This window comes from Monodelphis domestica, chromosome 1 (assembly GCF_027887165.1).
Source record: "Monodelphis domestica isolate mMonDom1 chromosome 1, mMonDom1.pri, whole genome shotgun sequence".
Lineage (NCBI taxonomy): Eukaryota > Metazoa > Chordata > Mammalia > Didelphimorphia > Didelphidae > Monodelphis > Monodelphis domestica.
In genome coordinates, this window is record NC_077227.1 from 545,982,421 (window position 1) to 545,999,112 (window position 16,692).

General features: G+C 35.6%; 1 non-coding gene across 1 annotated transcript; it reads right to left on the reverse strand.

Moving 5' to 3' along the window:
• Window positions 1-301: 301 nt before the first annotated feature.
• LOC130456775 (U6atac minor spliceosomal RNA) lies at window positions 302-427 on the reverse strand. Its single transcript, XR_008915816.1, has one exon. It is a non-coding gene; the product is annotated as a U6atac minor spliceosomal RNA (small nuclear RNA).
• Window positions 428-16,692: the final 16,265 nt, after the last annotated feature.

Here is a 16,692-nt window from a genome sequence, read left to right on the forward strand (position 1 = left end):
GGAATAAGAACGAATCCCTGCTTCCAGGCAGCTGTGATAGAAAGAACAAAATACTTGTTGGGGTGATATGACAAAGGCAGGGCTCACCTTCAAATATTTTCTGAATTTCATTCTGTTTTCATTTTCATTTTGTTTTATTTTAATAACAAATTTCCACATTAGTTTTTCAAAGTCATATTATCCATATTGTTTCCCTCCCTTCTTCCCACCTCCCTCCAGGGGCTGGCAACTCAATCTGGGTTATACATGTATGAACACACAAAACATATTTATATATTATTCATTTTTGAAAGCAAATAATCTAAAAACATGTTTAAATGCCACAGAGTAGGTGACAATGCCTAAGCCATATATGTGTTGTAACGGCCACTAGGGCATCTTCTATCCTTATCAAGGGGAATGTTCCCTCTCTCCTTTCATATAATGCTATGTTTCATTCTATAAGGTATGAAAGTCATAGAATTATAGAATATTATCCCAGAAAATTACATTGAAAATCATTTTATTCAATACATTTCACCAGACCATTAAAAAAGCCTATTTAAGAAAAAAAAAGTTATTTTCAGATTATAATGACAAAATATGAGATGTGAATGTGTTTATATAGAGGTCTTCCTTAATTTTAGTGTAAGTAGTCAACTCCTAACTTACAATACTGGACAGAAGCCAACATTATTTCCATAGCATGATTGCATATGAAATTGGAACACACCTTCTATTGAACTTTTTTTCCCCTTATGGAAACCAAAAGTAAATGATCAATCTTTCAAATTTATGACTAAAATTTAATAGTAATTGTGAGAGCTAGATAGTTTCTGTGTAATGGATTGTGGACATTTTTCTATATAGATTCTAGTCTGCAAATCAATCTTGGATTCATATGTGAATGTTTGTTAGACTTAATCTTAAAGTCTTCAGATCATTTTTTTTCGACCTGAGAAATAATCTCCTTTAAAACTGTGAAAGATCCCACAATGGGATTTCAGACCAAATTGGTTGCAAGATAACATGATTAAACCATTGATCTAGCTGAATAACTAGCAGCCATTAAGAGTAGTGAATGAAATCAGCAGTATCTTTAATTACCGATTAGACATTGAAGCAAGTAAGAGGACCTACAGTTTTTAGCTGTCAAAAACCTCTTGCTCTATCATTTCCTTGTCATGATTATTTATAGGAGACTCCCAGGAATCTATCTTCCAATAATACACTTAAAAGCAATCCTTTACTATTATTAGATATCACTAATTCTTTTAGCTTTCCTTTCAAGTCTTATTATTCTCCCAGGCCAAATTTTATATAATCAAAAAAATCAAATGGCTGATGGAAAACACATAATCATAGTCAGCTGTGTGTGTTCAGACATTTTTCAGTCCTGTTCAACTCTTTAGGACCCCGTTTGATGTTTTCTCATCAAGAACACTGGAAAGGATGACATTCCCTTCTCTAGCTCATTTTTTTTTTCAGAAGAGGAAACTAGGGCAAACGTGGTTAAATCAGACAACTTATAAGTATTTCAGGTAAGATTTGCATTCAGGAAGATGTTCTCTTGACTCCAAGCCTAGCATTCTAATTGCTGTGTCAACTAACTATCTGTAGATAGATAGATACATAAATATATTGATAGAGATAGATAGATAGATAGATAGATAGATAGATAGATAGATAGATAGATATGATATGATATATGATATGGTATTGTAAACCTTAAAATTGCTTAGACTTATGAATGTTGGAATTTCATACTGGAAAAAATTTCCTACTGATAGTAAGATCTCTATTGGAATGTGAAACCCCTTGGCATGGGAGGATCCTTCTCCTCCCTACTTAAGACTACTTTAGGACAGAAACCTTTTGCTAAACAATGGAAAGGGCCTTGACCTATTCTTAAGCATAGAACAGGAAGTTCTTTGAGTCATGATTGATTTTAGAATTGATACAATAGAGATACTTGGAATGACAGAACCAGGTCTTGGAACTTACAATCTCCACCCTTCTCAGAGTAACAGGATTTAGGAAGGGCTGCAGCAAAGGATCAAGATTTAATTATTTGAGAATATGACCTTCAACATACATGTGCAAAGGGGGGCAGACCTCTGGGAGGTCCTGGGTTAAACTAGAGCCACCATTGGCACAGGGGAGACATCGACAGTGATTGGTAGATGTGAGAACTGAGGGGAGGGAACTTAGATGGTTTCCTTAAAGATAGCAGGGTCTGAGGAGAGAGGGGAGGAGGTTTTGCTCTTAGTGAGGTGCCTCTGAAGGAGGACTGAGGAGGTTGCTCTGTGGGAGGATCAGGAGAGAAGGCTGGCTCTGAAGGAGGAGAATTCTCTGGAAACATTTCTTGAAAGGAGGCTCTCTTGAAGGTGGAGCCTGAGGTTGGCATGAGAAGCCTTACCTAGAGAGATCTTGGGTGAGTGATAAAACCAACTGACTGATTTATTCATTCTTATTCCTTTCTTACTTTCTCTCTTTTTCTATTGATTAATCAGTGTATTATAAATTAAATTTCTCTATAAAACCCAGTTGGCTTGGGCATATTCATAAATTGGGAATATATTCCCTGGCGACCATTTTATATTTATATAAAACCAAGACACAGTAGAAAACATATTTCAGCAGTCATAATTGATATATATATTTCCCTTGCTCCCTAACATTTTAATTATCACAGTTTATGGCTCCTACTCTCTTATCTACAACTATTTAACACTCAAAACTATTTTAAATCTAACAGTATATTGTATTATACAGATATAAATAAAAACTGATAATTATATCATGCTCCAGAGAAGGAATGAGAAAATTCCTTTCTCCTGTTATTGAAAAGGTATAAGAATACAGACTTAGAATGATGCATGCACTTCCCAAAATGGTGGACTCATACTATTCATTGCTTGAGCTGAAGAATTTGAAAAAGGTGGAGAGAGTTGGAGAAGGGGAAGGTTCATTGCAGGATAAGAATGTCCTGGATATAAAGATTGAAATGAACACATGAAAAAGCAAAACAAATTAATGAAACATTATACAAAGGTATGATATATATAATATGAGTATATATATATACACATTTATTTATTTATCTATTCATCCATTTATATAATTCTGATGCATAACAACCTAACTGGTAAAACATAAGCATGACAAATAATAATTTATATTTCTTCTTTAGCATTTTGAGGTTTTTGAAATTCTTTCCTTCAACAAAATGCTATAAAGTTGATATTGTAAATAGCATTAAGCACAGCAAAGGATGAGGAATAAGTGCTCTGGGTTCATCCAACCATTCATTGATGGAGTGGATTTTCTAACTCAAGTGTTCTGATTTTTTTATCAGTCCCCTTACAATGTTCAATACAGTCTCTTCTTTTCTTCTCTATTTCCTCCCCTACATACCTTAGCTAGTTATTTGAACCTATATGTAGTGTTCAGAAAGTAGTAAGCACTTCATATTTATTGATAGTGTTAGTGTTATTGAATTAAATCCTGGAAATTAATGAACAGTTTAATATGACATTTTTACCTGTTCATGCTTCAGGTTAACAACTATATAGTATTATTATCTATTTTGCTGAGTCTCATAGCAGGCTTATATGAACAAATCATTAAAATCCTTGACACTAATATATCTTTGTGTAATATGCATATACTTTGCAGCTAGTTGATACAATGTATAGAGTTCTCAGTCTGGAAACACAAAGAAGTAAGCTTACATTCAGTCTGAATACTAATTATCTATATGACCCTGAGCAAGTCACATAATCTGTTTGCCTCAGTTTTCTCACTGAAAAACAGCACCTGGAAAATACAAGGTAATAGCTCCTATTTCCAAAAATTGTGATGAGGATCTTATGAAATAGTACTTGTCAAGAGCTTGACATGGTACCTACCAATTCCCTTCTTCCCTTCCAATATTTTTCTTAAAACTTGTGTACTACCATTTTGTATAATTGTCAAAGACAAGAGATTTATTATAGTAGAAAGAGCCAGTGTTACATAGAGAAGAGATCTGAGTTCAGGTCAAGCTCAAGGCAATTACAAATGGCAAATCATTTTAAGAACCTAAAATTTATTTTTGTTCTGTAAAATGAGGGTATATGAATAAATATTTAATCCATTCCAGCTCTAGTATTATACTCTATATTTACAGTGTCATTTGATTAAGGGAAAATTTATTTATTCATGTGTGCACTGGAGTCTGTTTATATCATCCTGGAGAACAGACTTTTAAATTTTCAGTGTAAGCAGTTACCCCTTGGAAATGGGCAAATGGTTTATTGTTTAATTTATTCATTTACTCATTTATTTTTTATGCTACTGATGATTTGTTTATCATTTATTGTTTTACTGATTTCCTAAATTTAAAAACATGAACAAAATATTACTAATTTTAAAAGTATCTACTTGATACTTTTGTCAGAGAGGTAATTGTTAAGCATTTACTAACACTTTCTTATGAATAGGTTTCTCAATATTATGAATTTTAGTAATACTTCATTAGGTCTCTTATTCGAAAGTTCTCATTCTGTATAATATTTATCTATAACCACTCATAAAATTTAATAAGTTGAGAGCACTTGTAGGTTGAGAACCTCCTTGCATGTTATAAAAGGACACTAAGTCTCAGAAAATGTAAGTGACTTGTGTAAGGGAATATTGGGTAGAGCTAGAATTTGAATTCTGGTACCAAGTGCAAAGATTTTTCATTCCATGCTGGGTTTTTTTTTTTTTTGCTTTTCTTTCAGCAGCAAAAGAAGTAAATATGGGAGAAAAAAAGTAGTCCCTGCTCTTAAGGACTTACAATATTATAAGGGGAAGATAGTCTGAATTTTCAATGATATTTTGTAAAGAAAAAAGACCCTTCAAACAACCAAAAGGTGTATTTTTTAAAATGTAAAATATTTATTTAGAAAAAAAAACATAGACTGTCAGATAATTTAAAAAAATATAATTGAGAAGCTTTACTTTAAAGAAAGAAATTTAGAAGTAAAGCTTTTTTTTTTCCAATTGCTTCTTTTGAGATCACCTCTTTATCTCTTATTTATTTGATAGACTTCCAAATTGGTTCAGTACATCTAAATCTCTCCTGGCATAAATTGAGCTGCTCTATTAGTATATCAGCATAGCACTAACTTTGAAAGCTGTAGAGTTTATAGCAGCGATTTCCCTGGTAGCTGATAATTACATTTTGTTCTTCAGTCCTTTAGGGAGGGTGTATGCATAGTGAAAAACTCTTGAAACCTATTACATGCCATTATACAACCCAAGCATTATTAAATTGACATTCAACTTTCCTCCCTAGTTCATATTTCTAAATATATAAATAGAAGAAAGAGCAATCACCTAATAATAGGGATGTTAAAGATGAAAGAAAATAAAAACAATAACAAAAAAAGCATTAACAAAAAAACCCACTTTTTAAAAACCACCTCAACAACAGGGATGTATTTAAAATACCTCCTAAATAGTAAATTAAATTAACTAAAAGCATGTTTCTTTTCTCTGGAGTGTCCAAAAGGAGAAAAAAAAGGCAAATTCATAGCCTTGAGTACATGGTATAAGAAGTTTGATTGAAGGAACTGGAAGTGAAAAAAAATTAGTCTGGAGAAAAGGGGTATAAAGGAGGAAAGAAATGATAATTACCTTTAAGTATCTAAAGAATTGCTACCTAGACAAGGGATTAGACTTGTTAGGCTTGGTCTCAAGTGGAACAATAAAGATCAATGGGTCAATGAATATGTACAGAGTAGTAAATCTGAGCTGAATGTAAGGGGGAAATGAAACTTATTAATATTTCAGGTTTTTCCAAATGTAAAATCAATGACCTCAGAGGGAGTGGGTGCTTTCTCATAAGAACTATTCCAGAAAGGCCTGGTGTGTATGTATGTCTGTCTGTCTGAATCTGGGTTTGTGTGTGTGTGTGTGTGTGTGTGTGTGTTTGTGCATATTAATGGAAATGAATATAGGGAGGTCCATCACCAGGTTTTCCTCAGAATAATAATGATTTTAGTACTACCAATTCATGAAGACCAAATATTAAATCATGCTGTTGTTTATTTCAATATAAAAAGAATCTCCTCACCTATGAAATTCTTGAAATATTTAGGTGTATATGTCTATTTGGAACTTACTCTTTGAATTATGTAGTTTTGGTTAGGGAAATAATTTCATTCCTCAAAAGTATTTGTAAAAATAAATTGAGTAGATAAGTTCCATTTGTTTGTTTGTTTTTATTTAAATTTTATTTTATTGTTTAATTAAGAAAATGTTTCCATGGTTACATGATTCATGTTCTTTCTCTCCCCTCCTCCCAACCCCCAACACACAATTCCACTGGGTTTTACATGTGTCACTGATAAAGACCTATTTCCCTATTATTGATATTTTAAATAGTCTGACCATTTAGAGTCTATATCCCGAATCATATCTGTATTGACCCATATCATCAAGCAGTTGTATTTCTTCTGTGTTTCTTCTCCCACAGTTCTTTCTCTGGACATTGTGAATTTCAAAATTACTCCACCCTATTCAGAAGATTCTGTAGAATATGGGATTTAGCTATTTCCTGAACAATAACAAAGATGTGTACACAAAGATACTTGTGCGTGAAAGAGATTTAAATGGAAAAGCCTATGCACAAAGACAGTCCCACTCTCTCGGCATTGGAAGCCTGAGTCCAGTGGCACATAAAATTGTTACGTCTGGAGATTTCCTCAGCTGCATTGGATGGCCATGTTGTCCTTTGTGCTCTAACATGCCCTAAGCACTCCACAGTGCTTTGCTGCGTCACCCTCTCAGCCGTTGAACCTTCTTATTGGTTTCTTCCATCTGTTCAGTCGAAGCAGTCTTCACATGCTGGGTGAGCAAAGCCCTGGTTCACCAGGGGTTGACTACCCGATGGCTACACTCACAAGGTTTGGCCGGCCTGTTGAAGCCGTTGCCCAGGGTGTGGCCGCTGCCACATGGTAGCAGCTACTGGGAGCCACAAGTGAGAGCTGGGTGTCAAGGATCAGCTAAAGTCCAACTTGAAGTGGGCTGGCATTATGCCAAAACAACTAGAACTCACTGCCTCTGACAGAAGCAGCTGGCGAACCCACATTAACCATGCCGCCACCACCTTTGAAGATGAGCAACTTCGACATCTTGTTGCTGTGCGTGAACACCGACACCAGGCCACAACTGCACCTTCCATAACAACTGGTGTCCCATGCCCCATGTGCCACAAACTTTGTGCGTCAGCCTTTAGCTCCAAAGCCACATGAGGTTACACCATAGATGAAACTGCACAAAGACAATAGTCATTCTCGATCACTGAGAGACTACAACTATATGAAGAATAAAAATAGAGATACTTGGAATAACAGAATCAGGTCTTGGAAAACTATAATCTCCACCCTACTCAGTATAACAAGATTAGGAAGGGCTGTAGCAAACTCAAGATTTAATTATTTGAGAATATGGCCTTCAACAGACATGTGCAAAAAAAAGACAGACCTCTGGGCAGTCCTAGGTCAAACTAAAGCCACCATTGGCACATGTGTGATGCAGGAAGTGAGGGAGAGAACAGCCTCTGGAGTTCTCAGGATTTCCTGGGAAGAGGGCTGGAGGCTGGGCTTGGAGTTGGAGGAGCCCACAGACTGTTTTTTTCTCCATATTGGTCACGTGAGCGATAAGGACTGATTTCTTTCCTTGCCTTGGCTATCCAGGGCCTTAAAGCCTGCTTTGGCTCAGCCTGAGCAGAGTGGGTATTTAAACCTCTTTCCTTCTCTCCCCTTTCCTTCTCTTTCTTCCTCTCTCTCTCCCTCTAATAGTTTCTTCCTTCTGTTTGTAATTAAAACATCAAAAAAAAAGTTTGCAGCGAACTTGAGTGTTACATCTAGGAATTGCATAGCCGAATTCCTTGGAGACCTTAAATTAATATATATAACAGTCTTTAAAAGTGATTTCAGTATCACAGTGTGACTGACCACGAAAGTCTAATGAGTTCCTTCAATAAACTTCCTGAATTTTCTTGCCTTTTTACTCTACTTTCTCCCCACTCAGTCAGTCCTTTTTAACACCTAACTTGGCTTAAACACACAGCTGCTAGAACAGGTGAGTATAAAAACTTCTTCTCTCTTCTCTTTTCTCCTTAAGTTAAATTGGAATCAGCAGGGTTTTTTTTTCTTCCTTTTAATCTTAAGGGGAAGTTGGATGGCTCAGTGGATTGAGAGCCAGGCCTAGAGACAGAAGGTTCTAGGTTCTAGGTTCAAATCTGACCTCAGATACTTCCCAGCTGTGTGACTCTGATAGCTAAATATAGTTAGCTGACCCTTGTTGATTAGCAGGAGGAAACTCTGGAAAACAGAGCCTTTGCTTCAATCTCTCACAACAAAAACAGCTAGACCACCAGAGTACAAAGCCCATTTTCCTGCTTTTGGGCTTCTCTCCTTAAATTAGATAGAATACAGCTGTTTTAAATCTTATCAACAGGGCCCTAAGATCCTTGCTGGGAGAGCTGTTTCTAAATATCCTCTCCCTTAGGGAACAACTGCCTGCCTAGATTAGGAGTGGAAAAAAAAAAAACAAAAACCTGTGGAAAGTTTTGGCTTTGTCCTGCTCCCCATGTGTTTTGTGAAGACCATTAGAAAAATAATTACAAATATATATATATATATATATATATATATATATATATAAATGAATACTACATTTTTTGACATTTATATGGCAGTTGAAGAATTAGAGACATTGAGAAATATGGGATACCACCAATTTTATTAATAGGTAATATCATTTTTATTCTCCTCAGCATTGTGTTTAGAGATGCTAATATAAAAAGATCATTTGAAGCTGAAATTCAGAAAAACACCAAAAAAATTGAGGATAAAATGCAAGAGAACATGCAAGCCCAATTAGAAAATTTAAAATGTTTCTTACCGGATCAATTGGCAAACATCCACCCTTCAAGAAACAGACCTGTTTCAGAACCTTTGAATGAGGAATTTTCCTTCCCTGAAATAGAGATGGAAAACACCTTCCCTATAGCTCAGTTAACTGACTGCTTCTCTTGTGTAGTGCAAATTTCGACTGAATTTAATCCCCAAAACCCTTCCTCTGCAATCCCAGTTTCTCATGTTCCTTCTCCTACAGAAAACCAAATTCCTGCCCAAAGGAGATCTCGTCCTCCTAGAGAAACTTGTCCTAGTAAAATTGACCCACAGGTACAAAATTCAACTAGAGGCCTGTTTCCTCTAAGAGAAGTACCTGAAATAGGATGGAATGGGTTTGTGGTGACTTTAAGACACAGGATACCGTTTACTCCCCAAGAAATAAATGAATTTACACGAAATATCCCCACATATGAACAAGATCCCTTTCTACAAACAAAAAAGATGGGAGACATATTTTTTCAGTATAATCCATCTTACAAGGACATTGAGAACTTGCTACAGGCTTTTTTAACAGAACGTGAGAAAAATAAAATAATTGCTCATGTCAACAAAACCTGGGGGCGTAATGCAGCACCTTGGCCATCTCAGGATCCCGAATGGGACTATAACAACCTTGAGGATTATCTACAACTACATGGAACTTGAAAAAATTAAGCAAAAGGAGGAAGAAATATCCTCCAGATTCATGGATAGAATAATCGAGTTTGGCGACAGATACCTGGATTGGGACCTAACTAAAGAGAATAGCTTAAGACAAGTTAGAAGGATCTTTGTCAATAACTCTTGCAAATTGACAACATTCTTTCTCATAAGTCCCTTAGAAAGGTCACAAATTTCATCTGTGAAACACTAAATGGATAATTCAGAGGACAGATACTCAATTTCCCTTCTAAGAAGAAACTAGATAGCACAATGGATAGGACACTTGGGCAAGGATCAGAGAAATGAGGATATGAGTTCAAAACTATCCTGAGATTCTTACTAGCTATATGATCCTGGTGTATTATTTTTACCTTTGCCTCAGTTTCTTCACATGTAAATTGAGAATATTTGCAGTTGCCTCCCAAATTTGTTGAGAATTCTAAAATAAGATAATATGTCTGTAATTAGCATAATATTTGAAACATAATATGATTGTTGAATCTGATTAAGTAGGGCCCAAGACTCTGTGACCTCATTTGGAATTTTTTTTGATCAAGATACTGGAGTGCTTTCCCATTTCCTTCAATAGTAGGTACTAATAAATGCATATTTCCTTCCTCTTTTAAACTTCCCCTTCTCTCATCCTCTATCCCCTACTTGGAATGTGGGCAGACTGGAGATCTATAGATTAAAATAAACTTTAGAACCAACTTTTGTACTGCATATGTTTGAGTAGTGTGACAAGTATCTGAGGTCCGATTTGAACCTAGGACCTTCTGTCTCTAGGCCTGGCTTTCAATCCACTGAGCCACCCAGCTGTCCCTTAAGATTAAAGGGAAGAAAAAGAAAAACTGCTGATTCCAATTTAACTTAAGAAGAAAAGAGAAGAGAGAAAAAGTTTTAGTCTTTAAGCCAAGTTTGCTGTTAAAAGGGACTAAGTGGTGAGAAGGTAGTGTAAAAAGGCAAGGAATTTCAGAAGTTTATTGAGAGAATTCTTTAGACTCCCATGTGGTCAGCCACAATGTGACAAGTAAATCACTTTAAAAGACTGATATATATTAATTTAAGGTCACCAAGGAATTCAGCTATGTAATTCCTAAATGAAAACTCAAGTCAGCAGTCAACCTTTATGGAGTTTTTAATTACAAACAGGAGGAAGAAAGGTATGAGAGAGAGAGAGAGAGAGAGAGAGAGAGAGAGAGAGAGAGAGAGAGAGAGAGAGAGAGAGAGAGGGAATAGGGCTTAAATACCCCTCTGTTTAGGCTGGGCCAAAAGGCCCAAGCCCTTAGATAGCTGAGGAAAAGAGATCAGTCCCTATCACTCACGTGACCAAAATGAAGAAACAGTCTCAGGAGCCTCCACCTCCAGCCTCCTTCAGAGCAAACCTTCTCAGAGCACCACCTCTCAGAGCAAAACCTCTCCAAACCCCCTCAGTCCTCCAACCCCGCTATCTTTAAGGAAACCATCCAAGTTCCCTCCTCAGTTCTCACATCTACCAATCACTGTCCATGTCTTCCCTGTGCCAATGGTGGCTCTAGCTTAACCCAGGACCGCCCAGAGGTCTGTGGCTTTACACATGTCTGTTGAAGGTCATATTCTCAAATAATTAAATCTTGATCCTTTGCTGCAGCCCTTCCTAAATCCTGTTACCCTGAGCAGGGTAGAGATTGGAAGTTCCAAGACCCGGTTCTGTCATTCCAAGTATCTCTATTGTATCAATTCTAAAATCAATCATGACTCAAAGAACTTCCTGTTCTATGCTTAAGCATAGGTCAAAGCCCTTTCCATTGTTCAGTAAAAGGTTTCTGTCCTAAAGTAATCTTAAGTAGGGAGGAGAAGGACCCTCCCATGACAAGGGGGGGTTCACATTCCAATAGACTATCAGTAGGAAATTTTTCAAGTATGAAATTTCCCAATGGTGAAATTTCCAACATTTATAAGTCTAAGAAATTTTAAGGTTTACAGTAGGGAGAGAAATAGAAGTCAAAGAATGCCAGCATATGTCTTGGCTCTTTCAGAGAGTTATAGTTTGGAAATCCTCTTATCAGAGTTCATGAATGTAGAGGCAATGGCTGGTAGGTTTAATGTGCCTTCAGTACTCAGTTTCTAGTCCCCTAGTTCAGATTTCATTATAGCTTCTTCCTCCTGCTTGCATGATTAAATTTACTTCTTTACTGAGCTTCTCTACATTACTGCTTAATTCTCAATTCCCCTTCCCTTCCTTCTCCAAACACCACTCCTGAAAGATTTGTCCAGCTTCTTCCAAGATGGTAAGAAGAATATCCGATCTATTGCTTTGAAATTACATATCCCAAAAACCTTTTAGGCATCTCTTGCAGAGATGCCTTTCAAAAGGTTGTTGGAAAAAAAAACAACTAAATTGTTCTAACGAAAGTTGGACTCTAAACTATGACCAAATTAACTAGACCTAGGTTCCAATACTAGCTTTTGAACTATGATGTGTGATCTTGGACAAATCAATGTAATATTCCCAGTTATAATTATTAATATTTTTCTTCTGTGTGATGAGCATTTATCAATGCCCTCAAAACATTTTGTGATGTAGGAAAAATATATTTTCTTGAAGGCAAAAGAGTGTTCATTTCTTTTATATACGAAAATATTTTTTCTCTAGAAAACAGCCTATTTCATGAACAAATATTCAATCTTCTATAGTTAATCCTACTGGAAAAGAACCCATCAAAATCTCTGAACAATCCATTGTCAATATTATATAACAGATAGAAGCACACACGAAAAAAGAGAGATGAATAGCAAGTTGTTGACAGGTTGAACATATTTATGAGAAAATATAGAATAGGATTTCATAATTTTCCTGTATCATGGTCTCCTTATCAAAATAAATGTTTTAATACATAAAAAGAAACACATAGGATTGAATAGAAAAGAAATATATATTGCCATCAAAACATTTTTTTAATTTCATATATCCCAAGTTAAGAACCTCTGGTACAAAAGTGGCAAACAATTTCATATAATGAAGTAGCAGTTGGTTAGATCATAAAGTTCAGTGCTACTAACAATATTTCAACAAAATAATATTTTTAATAATAAAAAATTAGAATGAGGATGATTCTTTGATGATTTAGAATATTGCCTTTAAAGAAAATGAAACCAATTGGAGTGGTTTACCTAAAATCTCAGGTAAGAAATGGGAAAAATTAGAGGAAGATAGAAAGAGAATGTGGCCAAAAAGGTCCAAAAATCCCTTTGGGCCAGAATTTCTTCATTCATAGAATAAAATTATTGGAATAAATTACCTCAAAAATACCCAATCTTCTAAAACTTTATGAAAATGCTTCACTAAAATTGATGAAGTCAACCTGGGCAGTGAATTGTGGAAAAGATTCATATATGTTTAAAGGAGAAAATCTCTTGCAGTGGAAAAAAAAAACGAGGCTATGTAAACAGAAAAAAATTAACATGATGTTCTTAAATAGCGGGCTTGATTGAAGGAGTGACAGTGTGCTGTGAGGGAATATGAAATAACTTTTTACAGATTGGAGGGGGTCAGATTATTTAATGATGACTTTATACCTAGGTAAGTATGAGAATCAGTTTTCAGCTTAATATAAGGAAAATTTCAGAGGAATTAGATGAGTTCCAAAATAGAGTGGGTCTATCTTAGGAAGTAGTGAGCTCTCCCTCAGTATAATGTATTTTAAAAATTAAATCAAATTAATTATTTTACAAACTGAAACACTTTTAATAGTAATTTTCTGACATTTCAAGATCCATGTTCTCTGTTTTCTACCACTCTGCTTCTCTAAGATGACAAGTAATATGACATAGGTTATAAAATACATATTACCATGTTTGTCATGTTGTCAAAGAAGACACATATATGAGTGAAAAGTTCAAGGAGGAAATAAAATGAAGAATGATATACTTCAATATGCATTCAGAGTCTATCAGTTCCTTCCATGGTGCTAGCCAAAAATGTATTAAAATAATTTAATATCTTTTAAAAGCTCTACCTTTCTCCCCCATGGTATTTATTCTCCAGAAACGTATCCCTTATAACAAAGAATATTTTAAAAGACAAATAAAAAGATAAAAAAAGAAAAAGAAAATTGGTATAAATTATAAATACATCAGAAAAGTCTTAGGCAAACAAAATATCAGATATAAAGATCAACTTCCAGGTACCAAGATAGTGAAGTAAGAAACTCTTAGAGTCCACCAACCACCCTCCAAATGACCAAAGAACAAAAATGCTTCAAAATGACTCCTGGAGTGACAAAACCAACAGAAGGAATGAAACTTTGCTTCTACCCACAACAAAGTAGAAAGACAGCAAGGAAGACTCATCTATCTGAAGTATGAGGAGTGAACTATGAACAAGACTTAGTTGAACTCAAATGCAATATAGCATATGTGGTAGGGGAAAAGAGTGCAATTGATTAGGGCTAGCCTTAGCAAGTTTAGAGCAGAAGCCAACATAATACAGAACAGGCTGCAGTGAGAGAACAATGACCAAACTAGGCCAGCCATATGAGAGGACAAGCATGAACCAGCATGGGCAGCAATTAGGAGGAACTCAGTCCAGCAACATCTAATCTCAGTGGGACTGGCAGAGCTCAACTCAAAACAGGTGAAAAACACCTGAACTGAACAGCTGCAAACTTTCACTAAGCAGATCAACCAGGTCACTTCTGCTGAATGCTCAATATGGGACCTAGATCACAGACACAGAACAAGCTTTGGACCGCACTCCCTTAACACCAGATATAGACATAAATTCCAGCATATAGACAAAATAACAGGAAAAAATAAATTCCAAATGAGAAAAAGGCAGATAAAAAGTCAAATGCTACAAAAATATTTCAAAAGAAAAGTTGATCAAAATGCAGGCTTTGGAAAGTACAGCAATAAAAAAAATTGAAATCTCAAATTGTAAAATTTAAAGGGATGTCAAACCCCAAATGAACTCCTGTAATCACTCCAAAAAAGGATAAAATAAATAAAAGGTTTGGAAGAAAAAATTAGAAGAGAAAACAAAATAATAAATCAGAATTATAAAACAAGTTTACTTAAGAAAATATTTCTCAAAATATGAGATACAATACTTCAACTAAAAATTAATTCCCCCAAAAATGAAATTGTGTCTCAACAAAGAATTGACTTTCTTAAAATTAGAGTTAAGCAAATTGAAGCTGTGATATTGGAAATACCTAGATATCTAAAGTATTTAGGTCCTGAAGATGCATAAGAACACACACATACACACAAACACACACACACACACACACATCAACTGTGAGCAAGGAGTGAACTGAATATGGTAGGGTGATATAAAAAAATCAGGGATAAAGATGGGATAAGGAAGAAAAATATGTTGAAAAAATTTAAAGGAGAGAAAGTTGGAGACAAATTACTTGATATGATGAAGCATGTAAGAATCAATACAGTGGAAGGGAAGATGGGAAGTACTGTGGGTAATGCATGAAGCATACTTTCATCACAACTGACACAAAGTGAGAATAACATCTACTTTGAGTTATGTTTAAAAACCTATCTATTGGACTTCCCAGGAAACATGGCAGCAGTTTAGATGCAGGACTCTTCCTCTCCTCAGCACCTACCAATAGAGACTACCTCAAAAGACCAAAATAACCAAATTCATATGAATGAAGTGACTCTATAGTAGGGCACAGCACTGAAGGTAAATGGAATTTGGGCATTTCCACACAGTAAGGGGGTGAAAAAGGTCCCACCACAATGCCAGCTGATCTACCCTCCCTCATCCAAGATACAGAGCCAGAGTCAGAGCCAGTGCATGCTAGAATTGGTGAGTGAGAAAGGGGCACCTCTAGAGTGAGTGAGGGGCACCTCTATGTCCTTGGCAGCTGACCAAGACCACCAAAGACCTACCCCTAAGAGTAGCTAAACCTGAAACCCAGTAGACTGAAGAGCACAGACTGTGGGCACTCATGGGGAGATAGGACAGAGAAGGACAGCATATAGTAGAAGCTGCAGAGATTCAAGAGATGGCTTCAGGCAAAATCCTTTATCTTTTGCTCCATACACAGAGAGCCTGCCCATCTCACTCAGATTTCTGACTGGAAAGGGAAGGAAATACCACCATCATGATGGCAAACAGTGCCCAGAAACAACAACATCCCAACACTAAGAAAAACAAGAAGGGGTCGACCCTGGATAATTTTTAAAGAGGAAAAAACCAGACTACAGAGGGGAAATGAAAGAAATTTATTTGGTACAAACAAATGCACCAAAAGCTTAGAAAAAAATGGAAATTATCCACAAGATCTTGAGGAATTTAAATTGGAGCTTATCAAAAAGATGGAAGCCTTCTGGCAAGAAAATTGGAAAATAGTTCAAAAAGAAAATAAAATCTTAATAGATAAGAACTCCAAATTGGAAAAATAGCTAGAAGTCATGAAGAGCAAGATAGACCAAACCAAAATGTTAAACCAGTCTTTAATGACCACAATTAGGCAATTGGAAACCAATGATCTTGCAAAACAAAAAGAATTAATAAAGCAAAGTCAAAAGACTGACAAAATAGAAGAAAACATAAAATATCTCACGAGATGACAGGTCAGGAAAACTGATCATGAAGAAGCAATTTTAGAATCATTGGTCTACCTGAAAACCGAGAAATAAACAGAAACCTTGACATCTTACTACAAGAAATTATCCAGAAAAACTGCCCTGATGTTCTTGAACAATGGGGCAAAATAGACACTGAAAAAATTAATAAACACCCTCTATACTAAATCCTCAAAAGACAACTCTCAGGAATATAATTACCAAATTCAAGAGCTTCCAAGTGAAGGAGAAAATTTTGTAAAAACCAAAAAGAGAAAATTCAAATATCAAGCACCACCACTCAGGATTACACAAGATCTGGCAGCTTCCACACTAAAGGACCACAAGGCTTGGAATATGATATTGAGAAAGGCAAAAGAATTGGGTCTTCAACCAGAGATCACCTATGCATCAAACTTACTATATATTTCCAAAAGAAAGTGCAGGTATTCAACAAAATAGAAGATTTCAAAGTATTTGGAAAGAAAAGACCAGAACTAAGTGGAAATTTTGATATCCAAACACAAGAGAATCATGAGAAACA